At 40.2% G+C, this 13,071-nt stretch overlaps 1 pseudogene; it reads right to left on the bottom strand.

Annotated features, from left to right (window-relative positions):
- Positions 1 to 281: 281 nt before the first annotated feature.
- On the bottom strand, positions 282 to 1,426 carry LOC102872154 (annotated as a pseudogene).
- Positions 1,427 to 13,071: the final 11,645 nt, after the last annotated feature.

The following is a 13,071-nucleotide window of genomic DNA, read 5'->3' as shown; positions in this document are numbered from 1 at the left end:
AGATAGTAGTTCTTTTCTTCCCCCCCCTTTGCATTTGTTTATTTCTTGTGACTCGTGAAGAGCTGACATGTGTCTCTGAGGTGGAGGATGGTGAGTGCTGGGAACAGGGCCTTAGGATCCTTCTGCTGAATTACAGAAGGGAACCAAGAAAGCCAGGGACGACTGAGGTGAGGGCTTGGGTCCAGCCCAGGTACCCAGTGTCCTGGGCCTGAGGCCACTCTCAGAAGAGAGATCTGGAGGACGGTAACTTGGCACAAGTAGGCGTCTCTATACCTTTCTTCTCAGCCCAGGAAATTCATCAATGTCTGTGCCTGCTTCAGTTCTACCAGTAGGACCTGAATCTTTTCTACTGATAGAGACATAGTGACAGGCTGTACCTTTGCACCTGGGGTAGAAGCCACTTCCAGCCGCAGGTGCACCCTGGACTCCTCCACAGACCGCAGTAGGCTGGAGCTCAGCGTTTAGTCCACTCGCCAGCCCACACCTGCCAGCTTGTTCACAGGAAGGTTGCAGGACCACAGGTGCTCCTGCAGGGGGCTTTGCTTCTCCTCGTAGTAATGTCACAGGCTGGCTGCGAGCTCTTTGGGCAGCTCCAGCTGCTGCAGCTCACTGGACAAGGATTCGCTGTCCACGCTGTGCTTGGCCGCACTGGAGAGGATGAAACTGAGCACTGCCACTGTGGCCTTCGCATCACCTGATTCAAACTTGGCATCAGCCGAGAGCTTCAGGATCTTCTGATAATCAATGCCCTCGCCCAGCAACTCCGTCAGCACCTGACTGTACAGCAGGCGTAGCTTCACAGAGGAATCTTCGCCAGCGTGCTATCTCTGCCAGGACCCAGTCGGGATAGTCCAGATCCCCACAGAAGCGGAACCTCTTTGGGTTGGCAGTGCAACTCCTTCTCCGCTAGTCACCAGATCTCATGGTATAAAGACTTAAAGTGTATGTTCAATGGATGGCTGGAGGAATAGAGGAATGGGAAGTCTGAGCCCACTATTCCTTTCTGACTCTGAAACAGCAAGGGTGCTTCCTAACAGTGAAGAAAACTGAGTCTAATTCTATGCATGTTCTTCTCCACTTCCTACAGGTGGGCTGGGGAAGCAGACAAGATTAAGACGTCCTCCTAGAAGTGAGGAATAGCCTGGAAGTACTCCTCTAACCTTACAAGCCCAGGTCCTGTCCCATGGCACAAGGGCCCCTTCTTTGTGCTAAGAAAGCCCTCAGGACTCCAAGTCACCCAGCCTGCTAGGGTGGGCTACAAAAGGACTGCTCTACAGAGACCTCAGCACTCCTTTGCAAACATCTCTAAGAGGCTAGTGCAGACTCACTAGTTCCTCAATTCCAAGGCTACCGGACCTTTCTTCTCTGCAGTAGCAATCTGGGATTTTTTGGGACTTCTGTTCCTGGTCCCCAGGAACCCCTGCATCTTTCCCTCAACCCTTACCATCAGTAGTTCTTTTCTTTCATGGCACAGTTTTATTTTTACAAAATAAGTTTTTATTTTATACTGGTTTGCTTACAAAATTCATATACCCTGTTTTTCACACTGGATTTTTTTTTCCATTTCCTTTACCCATCTTTCCCTCTATGCAGCAAATTGTGTGACTCTGATTAGCTCCCTCTCCATACTCATGCCTTTGCTTCTCTCCTCCCCTCCTTGAATCCTCATAACCATTTTACAAGCTATCTTTCTATATCTATTATAATGGTCTTATACAGTATTTGTCCTTATAGGATTGAGTTAGTTCACTTAGCATAATGCTCTCCAGTGCCTCCCAAATTAGGTAGTGATTTACAAAATCATTGCTCCTGCTTGCTGCACAGCATTGTGTTAATGTATGATAATTTCTCAATCTATTTAATTGTGGTTGGACATCTTGACTGTTACTATGTACTTGTGATGGTGAATAATGCCGTTATGAACATTGGTGGACAAGTCTTCATTTTAACCTCAGTTCTCATTTTTCAGGCTATATTCCAACCAGTGGGATAGCTGGGTCATATGGAATTTCTATGTTCAGCTTTTTGAGGAAGCACCAAAGTACCTTCCAGAGTGGTTGCATTTTGCAATTTCACCAACAATGTTTAAGAGTTCGTATCTTGCCACATCCTCTCCAACCTTTATTACTTGCTGTTCTGTTGAGTTTTGTCACTGCTAGCGGAGTGAGATGATATCTCATTGTGGTTTTGATTTGCATCTCTCCTATTGTCAGTGAATTTGAACACTTCTTCATGTGTTTGAATACCTTCCTCTGTGAAATTCTTTCCATGTCTTTTGCTCATTTTGTAATTGTTTTACCTATCGTTTTCTTGTTGAGGATTCTGTAAACTTTTGATATAAGACCCTTGTGTGAAATGGTATTGCCAAATGTTTTGTCCTAGTCCGTAGATTTTCTTTTCACTCTGTTGGAAAAGTTTTTGATGCACAGAGGGATTTAATCTTATAAGGTCCCATTCATCAATTTTATCCTCTCCAGATTGTGAATTTCTGGTTTTATTTGGCAGTCTTTTCATACCACAAACTAGGCTCTCTAAGCTTGATCCTAGTTTGTCTCTAATTGACTTTATGATTTGAGGCTTTACTGTCAGGTCTCTGATCTTTCTTGAGATGATTTTTGTATACGGTGTGAGATACAGATACTGTTTGCAGGTGGAAGTCCAGTTTTGCTAGAACCGTTTGTTGAATAGATTGTTATTTCCCCATTTGATAGGTTCTATTTCCTTGCTGACTATAAGTCGACCATAGATAGCTGGTTTGATTTCCAGGTTCTTGATTCTGTTTCATTTGGTTTATGTGCTTGCCATTGTACCAGTATCATGCTGTTTTGGTTACTACCACTATGTTGTTGTTTTTTTTAGGTCAGGGAATTCTATGCCTCCCACTTCATTTTTGTTTTTCAAAGTGATTTGCTTATTCATGGTCTCTTTATTCTCTAAATAAACTTGATGATTTTCCTTGTGATCTCCTTGAAAGATGAATTTGGTATCTGTATTGGGATTGCATTGAACATGTAGATTGCTTATGGTAGGATTGTCATTTTCACAATATTGAGTCTTTCTATTAATGAACAGGGGATATTTTTCCATTTATTTAGATCTTTTATTGTGTCTTGCAGAAATGTTTTGTAGTTTTCTTCTTATAGATATTTTGTATCTCTAGTTAGGTTCACTCTCAAGTATCTCAATTTGTAGCTGACTATTGTAAATGGCATTGCTTTCTTGGTTTCCTTCTCTTTGTTACTGTAGAAGAATCCCACTGATATACAGATATTGATCTTATATCCTGCCACTCTACCAAATTGATCTTTTAGCTCTAACTTTTTTTGTTGTTGAGTCCTTGGGGGTTGCTATGTACACTATGATATTATCTGCATATGGCATTATTTTAAACATCTCTCTTATAGCCAGTTATTTTGAGAATTTCATATATATTAGCTATCTGAATATCTTGCTCTGTGAAAATTCTTTCCATGTCTTTTGCCCATTTTGTAATTAGGTTATCAGTCTGTATATTGTGGAGGCCTTGTAGGATTCTGTAAATTTTTGGTATGAGATCCTTGTTTGAAATAGTATTGCCAAATGTTTTTCCCCAGTCAGTGGGGTTTGGTTGTTTTTTTTTTTTAATCCTGTCGAAAAATAGTTTTGATGCACATAGGGATTTAATCTTTAGAAGATGCCATTCATCAACTTTACTCTCTCCAGACTGTGTATTTCTGGCTGTATTTGGCAGTGTCTTTAAACCACAGACTAGGATATTTAAGCTTGATCCCAGTTTGTCTCCAATGTACTTTATGGTTTGGGGCTTTATTCCCAGGTCTGTGATCCACCTTTAGGTGATTTTTGTTCATGGTGTGAAATGTGTATCTTGTTTCAGCTTTCTGCAAGTAGCAGTCCAGTTTTGACAGCACCATATGTTGAAGAGGTTGTCATTTCCCCTTTTGACAGATTTAATTTCCTGATTGAATGAATATCAGCTGATCATCTGGGTTCTCGATTCTGTTCCATTTGTCTATGTGCCTGTCATTGTACCAGTACCATGCTGTTTTGTTTACTACCACTGTGTAGTAGCTTTTGAGGTTAGGGAATGCTATGCCTCCTACTTAATTTTTGTTTTTCAAAAGTGTTTTGTTCATTAAAAGTCTCTTTACTTTCCAAATAAACTTGACTATTTCCTTTTTGATCTCCTTGAAAAATGAATTCGGTATCTGTATTGAAATTGCTGTTTCAGAACAGCCAGACGTTCTCTTAAATCCAGCCAGGCTGGGTTTAAAAGAGGCCATGGTACTAGGAATATTATAGCTAATGTTAGGTGGATCTTGGCTGAAAGCAGAGTACCAATGGAATGTCTATCAGTGTTTCATTGACTATGCAAAGGCATTTGACTATGTGGATCACAACAAACTGTGGCTGACTGTGAGATAAATGAGAATTGCAGAACCCTTGATTGTGCTTATGTGAAATTGATCAGGAAGCAGTTGTCAGAACAGAGCAAGGAAATACTGCATGCTTCAAAATCAGGAAGGGTGTATGCCAGTTAGCTCCATACTTTTTCAATTTATATACAGAACAGATCATCTAGGAGGCTCGGCTCTATGAAGGGAATGTGGCATGAGGGTTAGACAAAGACTCATCAATAATATGTGTTATGCATATGACACAGCCTTGCTTACTGAAACTGAGAAGGACCTGGAGATCTTCCTATAGAAGGTTAAGGACTTCAATATGGATTAAAGCTCAACATCAAGAAAACTAAGATTCACCACTGGGCTAACTGGCAGCATCATTATAGATGGTAAAGAGATTGAGATTCTTAATAGCTTCTGTTTGCTTGACTCCACAATCAACTCTCTTGGTACCAGCAGCCAAGAAATCAAAAGATGAATTGCATTGGGAAAGTCTGCTGTCAGGGACCTCTCCAGAATACTGAAGAGCATGGCCTGATCCAGGCCATGGTCTTGGCAATTACTTGCTATGCATCAGAAAGCTGGAAAATGACTAGAGATGAAGACTTGACACCTTTTTTCTGTAGTGCTGAAGAAGAGTATTGAATATACCATGGACTGCTAGAAGAACAAACAGGTTCACCCCAGAGAGGGTGAAACCAGGCTGCTGAAGGAGCAGCAAGGAGGTAAGGATTCTGAAGCTTTGTCTGACATATTTTCAGCCTGTTGCAAGGAGGGACCAGAACTTGGAGAGGGACATCACGCTTGGGAGGGTGGAAAAACAGCACAAGAGAGGAAGGTCCTCAATGAGATGACTTGATTCAGTGACTGGGGTAATTGGGTTAGGTGTGCCAGAGTCAGTAAGGTTGGCTCAGAACAGAGCAGGGTTCAGAGCTGTTGTACATACTCTTGTTATGAGTTTCAAGTGACTCAGTAGCACATAACAATAAGAAGAATATTGGTATTGCATTGAACATGTAGATTGCTTTTGGTAGGCTTGTTATTTTTCACAATATTGAGTCTTCCTAAGCATGAACAGGGCACATTTTCCCATTTCTTTAGGTCTTTTAATGTGTCTTACAGAAATGTTGTATAGTTTTCTTTGTACAGGTCTTTTGGGTCTCTAGTTAGGTTCACTCCCAAGTATCTCAATTTGAATTTGACTATTGTAAATGGTATTGCTTTTCTTGTTTCATTCCCTGAATTCTTTTTGTTACTGTAGAGGAATGCCAGTGATTATTGGATATTGATCATATATTCTAACACTCTACTTAATTGGTCTACTAGTTCTAACAGTGTTGTTTTTGTTTTTGCTGAATCCTTGTGGTTTTCTGTGTACATTCATAACATCTACATAGTTTAACCATCTCTTTATCAATCAGGATGAATTTTATTTCCATCTCTTGTCATATTTCCCTAGCAAGCCCTTCCAGTATAATATTAAATGTAGTGGTGACAGTGGGCTCCTTGTCTGGAGGAAAATGCATTTAGTTTTTCTCCATTGAAAATGATGTTGGCTCTTGGTTTTTCATATATACTTTTCACTATGTTGAGGAAATTCCCTTATATTCCAATTTTACCAAGTGTCTTTATCAGCAAGGAGTGTTGTAGTTTGTCAAATGCATTTTCTGCATCAATTGCTAAGATCATATGGTTCTTGTTATTTCCTTTGTTACTTTGGTGAATTATGTCAATTGTTTTTCTTATGTTGAACCATTCCTTCAAACTTGTTGTGAATCCCCCTTGATCATGATGATTTTTTTAAAAAAAAATTTATTTATTTATTTGTTTGTCTGTCTATCTATCTATCTATCTATCTATCTATCTATCTATCTATCTATCTATCTATTTATTTAATGTGTGTACCACCAAACTGGATCTGACTGGTACAGGAGGCAATTGTTCCTCCTTTTTCAGCAGAGCATCTGGTGGATTTGAACCACGCACCTCTGGGATTGCAGTGCAGTTTTCTGCCACTAGGCCACCAGAGCTCACCGATGAATTCTTTTTTTATGTGCTTTAGGATTCTGTTGGTTAGATTTTTGTTAAGGAATTTTTGCATGTATCAAAATGGATGTCAGAAGAGACAGTAAATATTGCATGAGAGCACCAAGAAGCCAAAGCAGAGGGAAGAATTCAAGATATTAAAGAGCTAAACAGAAGATTTCAAAAGGCAGAGTGGGATGACAAAGTAAAATATTACAATAAAATGTGCAAGGAGCTGGAGTCAGAAAATCAAAAGGGCCGAACTCGCTCAGCATTTCTTAAGCTCAAGGAACGGAAGAAAAAAATTTAAACCTTGAGTTGCTATAATTAAGGATGCCTTTGGCAGAATATTAAATGATCCAGGAAGTATTAAAAAAATGGAAAGAGTACACAGAGCCATTGTACTGAAAGGGATTGGCAGACACAGAAGAATTTAATGAAATAACATGAGCAAGAGCCTATGGTGATGAAGGAAGAATTTAAAACTGCTTTGAAGGAATTGGTAAAAAATAAGGCCCAGGAACTGATGGTATACCAATCGATGTATTTCAACTAACAGATGCTGGCCTAGGTGTGCTCATGAAGTTGTGTCAAGAAATCTGGAGGACAACCACTTGGCCATCTGACTGGAAGAGATCTATATTTGTTCCCATTCCAAAGAAAGGAGATCCAACAGAGTGTGGAAATTCTCGAGCAATAGCATTGATATCACATGCAAGCAAGATTCTGCTGAAAATTAGAAAAAAATGACTGGAGCAACACGTCAATAGAGAACTGCCAGATGTGCAGGATGGATTTAGAAGAGGTTGTGGTGTTAGGGATATTGTAGATGATATTAGATGGATCTTGGCACAAAGCAGAGAGTAGCAGAGGAATGTTTGTGTTTCATTGATTATGCAAAGTTGTTAGACTGTGTGGATCACAACAAACTGTGGCTGACTCTGAGAAGAATGGGAGTCCCAGAACACTTGATCATGCTAATGAGAAACCTATACTTGGACCAGGAGACAGTTGTCAGAACAGAGCAAGGAAACAATGCATGGTTCTCCATACCTATTCAACCTATATGCAGAACAGATTATCCAGGAGGCTGGGTTGTGTGAGGAGAAGTGTGGCATTAAGATTGGAGAAAGATTCATCAACAACCTGCATTATGGAGATGACACAACCTTGCTTCCTGAAACTGAGGAAGACTTGAAGCACTTGCTGCAGAAGGTCAAGGACCTTCAATATGGACTGAGGCTCAATATCAAGAAAACAAAAATTCTCACCACTGGGCCAATCGGCAGCATCATGATGGATGGTGAAGAGATTGAGGTTGTTCACAGCTTTAGTTTGCTTGGCTCCACAGTCAACACTCTTGGCACCAGCAGCCAGGAAATTAAAAGATGCATTGCAATGCGAAAGTCTGCTATTAGGGACCTCTCCAAAGTACTGAAGAGTAATGGTGCCGCTTTGGAGACTAAGGTGAGCCTGATACAGGCCATGGTGTTTGTAATCACTTGCTATGCGTCAGAGAGCTGAGCAATGACTAGGGAGGATAGAAGGAGAATTGATGCCTTTGAGCTGTGGTGCTGGAGAAGAGTATTGAGTATACCATGGACTGCTAAGAAAACAGTTTCATCTTAGAGAAGGTTAAACCAGGCCGCTCCTTGGAGGCAAGGATTCTGAAGCTTCATCTGACATACTCTGTACATGTTGCAAGGAGAGACAAGTCCTTGGAGAAAGACATCATGGTTGGGAGGGTGGAGGGACAGTGCAGGAGAGGAAGACCCTCTATGAGGCGGATTGATTCAGTTACAGGGGTAATCGGGGTAGGTATGTCAGAGACAATGAGGTTGGCACAGCATAGAGCAGGGTTTAGGGCTGTTGTATAGGGTTTCTATGAGTCACAGGCCACTCAATAGCACATAACAATAACAACGACAATAGCATAGTCATCATGAGAGATATTGGTCTGCAGTTTTCATTCTTGGTAATAAAATTGCCTAGTTTTGCTATAAGGAATATGTTTGGTTCCAAGAATGTCTCTGGGAGTGTTCTTCCTTTTTCTATTTTTTTTTGAAACATTTAATGTAGAATTGTTGGTAGATCTTCTCAGAATGTTTGGTAGAATTCAGCTGTGAAGCAAACTGGTCCAGGACTGTTCTTACAGGAAAGTCTTTTTACGACCTGTTCAATTTCTTCTTTTGTGATGAATCTGTTCAATTGTTCTACATCTCTTCGTGTCAATCTGGGTAGGGTATGACTTTAAAAGAATTTATCCATTTTCTCCAGGTTATTGAATTTGTTAGCATATAGATTTTCATGGTATTCTAATATCAATTTAATTTCACTGATTCTGTTGTGATGTCACCTCTATCCTTTTAAATCAAGTTATCTGTGTCTTCTCCCCTTTTTTTCTTTTGTTAAATTTGTCAGTGGCCAGTGGTTTGTCAGTTTTATCCTTTTAAAAAACCAGCTCCTCAAGTAGCTAAGCGACTATACCATCCCCTTTTCCTTATGAATCAGGGTGAAGTCTCTCTCAGGGAGGAGTGATAGGGAATGGCAAAGGACACACTGACAAAGGAGATTAATCAGAACTGGCTTTGACAAGCGTTGTGGCAATTGGACAATTAAAACAGACTTTCAAGGGAGAAAAAAAAGAAGAATGAACTGGGGAGGAGGGTAGAGAAAATAGTGCAACAATGAATGAATAAAAACCCAAAATCTCTGTAATGTTCATGAAAACTAATAAAATTTAATAATTAAAAAAAAGCCCAACTCCCCCCCCCCAGCTCCTCATCTTATTGAAGGTTTCAATTGTTTTCCTGTTTTCTATTTCACTGATTTCAGCTTTTTTCCTTATTATTTCCTTTCTTCTAGAGGCTGTAGGATTACAGTGTTGCTCTTGATGAATGTTTTGAGTTATATCTTTGATTTTTTCTTCTTTCTTCCTTTTCTATGTGTGTGCCTGTTGCTGTGAACTGGCCCCCTGAGGACTAACTTAGCTTCTTAGCTGCGTTCCAGAGGTTTTGTATATTGTATTTTAATTATCATTTGTTTCAGGGAACTTTTGAATTTTATTCTTTATTTCTTTTATAACCCAGTTGTGTTCCAGCAGAATTATTTAAATTTCCACATGAGCGTGTTTTTTTTAAATTTTACACTGGTTTACATACAAAGTTCATATATATTCTTTTCACACCAGATCTTTCCCCTTTCCTTTACCCACCCTTCCTTCCACCCATCAAATTTTGTACCCTATGATTAAGCACCCTTTCTCAGAGAACTGCCAGAAGTGCAGGCTGGGCTTACAAGAGAACATGGTCACTATATATCGCAGGTGACTCAATGGCACGTAACAACAATAACATATTATGATGGGTTTGGAAGTAGGAGTTACATCCACTTCCTAAACAACATGCCTCAAGAAACTCTATGAACTTTGATAAATGTCAATAGTTGTAGAGGGGCTTCAGGCCTTTTATTAATAGGGTTGCGTTGCGTTGGACTCGAAGGCAATCAACAACAACAACCTTGTATCCTCATACTCATTCTACACTAATGGTCTTATACAGTATTTTTCTTTAGAGAGGGTATTGCCAACACAGTACTAGAAATAACAGAAAGGCTTGGGCAGTTTTTAAGCTTTATCTTCCTTTGGTTAATTTCTAGTTTTATGACAGAAAACTCTAGTTTGAGAATATGTTGTTTGTTGTTGTTATGTGCCGTCGAGTCGCCTGCGACTCATAGCGACCCTATGTGCAACAGCCCTAAACTCCGCTCTGTCCTGTGCCAATCGCACTGTCTCTGACCCTCCCATCCCAATTATCCCAGTCATTGAATCAATCCACCTCATAGAGGGCCTTCCTCTCCTGCGCTGTCCCTCCACCCTCCCAAGCATGATGTCCCTCTCTAAGGACCGGTCTCTCCTCACTACATGTCCAAAGTAAGTTAGACGGAGCCTCAGAATTCTTGCCTCCAAGGAGCCACCTGGTTTAACCCTTTCCAGGACAAATCTGTTTGTTTTCCTAGCAGTCCATGGTATTCTCAATACTCTTCTCCAGCACCACAGCTCAAAGACATCAATTATCCTTCTATCTTCCTTGGTCATTGTCCAACTCTCTGATGCATAACAAGTGATTGCAAAAACCATGACCTGTATCAGACGCACCTTAGTCTCCAGAGAGACACCACTGCTCTTCAGCACTTTGGAGAGGTCCCTAACAGCAGACTTTCCCATGGCAATGCGCCTTTTAATTTCCTGGCTGCTGGTGCCAAGACTGTTGACTATGGAGCCCAGCAAACTAAAGCTGTGTACAATCTCAATCTCTTCACCATCCATCCTGATGCTGCCAATTGGTCCAGTGGTGAGAATCTTTGTCTTCTGGACATTGAGCCTCAATCCCTATTGTAGGCTGCAGTCGTTGACACTCTGCAGCAGGTGCTTCAGGTCCTCCTCAGTTTCAGCAAGCAGGGTTGTGTCATCCGCATAACGCAGATTGTTGATAAATCGTCCACCAATCCTGACCCCACATTTCTCCTCATAGAGCCCAGCCTCCCGGATAATCTGTTCTGCATATCATTTGAAAAGGTATGGAGATAGGATGCATCCCTGGCGTACGGCCTTCCCAATTTTGAACCATGCAGTGTTCCCTTGCTCTGTTCTGACAACTGCCTCCTGGTCCAAGTATAAGTTTCGCGTTAGAACGATCAAGTGTTCTGGGTTTCCCATTCTTCTCAGAGTCAGCCACAGTTTGTTATGATCTACACAGTCAAATGCCTTTGCATAGTCAATGAAACACAGATAGACATTCCTCTGGTATTCCCTGCTTTCAGCCAAGATTGAGAATATACTTTGTATTTTTTTATATATATGTATTTGTTGAGGCTTGATTTACATCCTAGAATTCAGGTATGACCAATTCTGGATTATGTACCATGTGCACTTGAGAAAAAAGTGAATTGGGTTTTAGTTGGGTGCAGGACCCTGAGTACATCCACAAGGTCATATTGGCTCATTATATAATTTAGATCTTCTGCATCTTTGTTAAGTTTCTTTTGCGTTGACCTATCCTTTGGTGATAGTGGCATGTTGAAGTCTTCTACAACTATTATGGTGAGAGCTATTTCTTTCTTCAATTCTGTTAACCATAGTTTTAAGTATTTTGCAGGTATATAGGTTAGAGCATAAACATTGAACAAGGATATATCTTCTTGATCTGTTGTGCCTTGAATCAGTAATGCCCTTCCTTATCTTTTATGGTGGTTTTCATTCTGAAGTCTACTTTATCAGAGATTAATGTTGCCACTCCTGCTTTTTTGAGGTTGCCATATGCTTGGTATATTTTATTTTCAGCCTTTGAGTTTGAGTCTTTCTTTCCACTTTTTAGACGTGTCTCTTGCAGGCACTATATTGATGGACTTTGTTCTTTTTTTTTATCCATTCTGTTACTTTCCCCCTTCTAATTGACACATTTAGTCCACTCACATTAAGTGTGATTATTGTCAGGTCAGGTTTTATCATTGCCATTTTGCTATGTTTCTTTTTCTGTTGTTTCTGGTTACTATGGTCCATCCACTTTCCTTTGACATCATTGTGTGAGGGACTTCACCTAAAATTTCTTGTAGTTTTGGTCTTGATTCCACAAATTCCTTAAGTTCCTTTTTTTTCTGCAAAGGATCTAATTTATCCTTTGCATTTCATGGAGCCGTTGCAAGGAAATTAAAACATGAATTGCATTGGTAAAGTCTGCTGTCAGAGACCTCTCTAAAGTACTGAAGAGCAATGGTGTCAGTCTGGAGACTAAGGTGCACCTGTTTCAGGCCGTGGTCTTCAAAATGATTTACTATGCATTAGAAAGCTGGATAATTTCCAAGGATGATAGGAGGAGAATGGATGCCTTTGAGTTGTGGTGCTGGAGAAGAGTATTGAATATACCATGGACTGCTAGGAGAACAAGCAGGCTTGTCCTAGAGAGGGTGAGCCCAGGTTGCTCCTTGGAGGCAAGGATTCTGAAGTTTCTTCTGACATAATTTGAAAATGTTGCAAAGCAGAACCAGTCCTTGGAGAAGGACATCATGCTTGGGAGGGTGGAGGGACAGACAGAACAAGAGAGAAAGACCCTTAATGAGATGGATTGATTCAATGACTGGGTAATGGGGGAGGTGGGTCAGAGACAATAAAATTGGCACAGGATAAAGAAGGGTTTAGGGCTGTTTTACATAGGGACACTATGGGTCACTGTTGACTCAGTGGCATATAACAACAACAACAACAACATTTGATAGCTTTGCTGGGTATAGGATCCTTGGTTGGTAATTGTTTTTTTTTTTCTTCAACTCTCTGTGTATGCCATCCCATTGTTTTCTAGTGCATAGCTTTCACTGAGAAATCAGAACTTAATCTAATTTTTCCCCTTTGTAGGTGATTCTTTGTTTTTCTTGTGCTACTTTCTTTTAGTATTCTTTCCTTATCTTTTAATTTGAAAAGTTTGGCTATGATATGTCTTGATATTTTTTGTTTTTTGGTTCTAGTCTCTTTTGTGTTTGCTTTTCTTCTTTAACATTGTTTTCATAATTCTTCAAAATACTATGGAAGTTTTCTTCTAACACTTCTTCCACAATTTTCTCAGTGTCTTCCTTGTCACTTCCATATTTG

Source organism: Elephantulus edwardii, unplaced genomic scaffold (genome assembly GCF_000299155.1).
Source record: "Elephantulus edwardii isolate Elephantulus edwardi_28Jun2011 unplaced genomic scaffold, EleEdw1.0 scaffold00362, whole genome shotgun sequence".
Taxonomy (NCBI): domain Eukaryota; kingdom Metazoa; phylum Chordata; class Mammalia; order Macroscelidea; family Macroscelididae; genus Elephantulus; species Elephantulus edwardii.
Note: the sequence above shows the minus strand (reverse complement) of the source record. Positions and strands in the feature narration are given on the sequence as shown.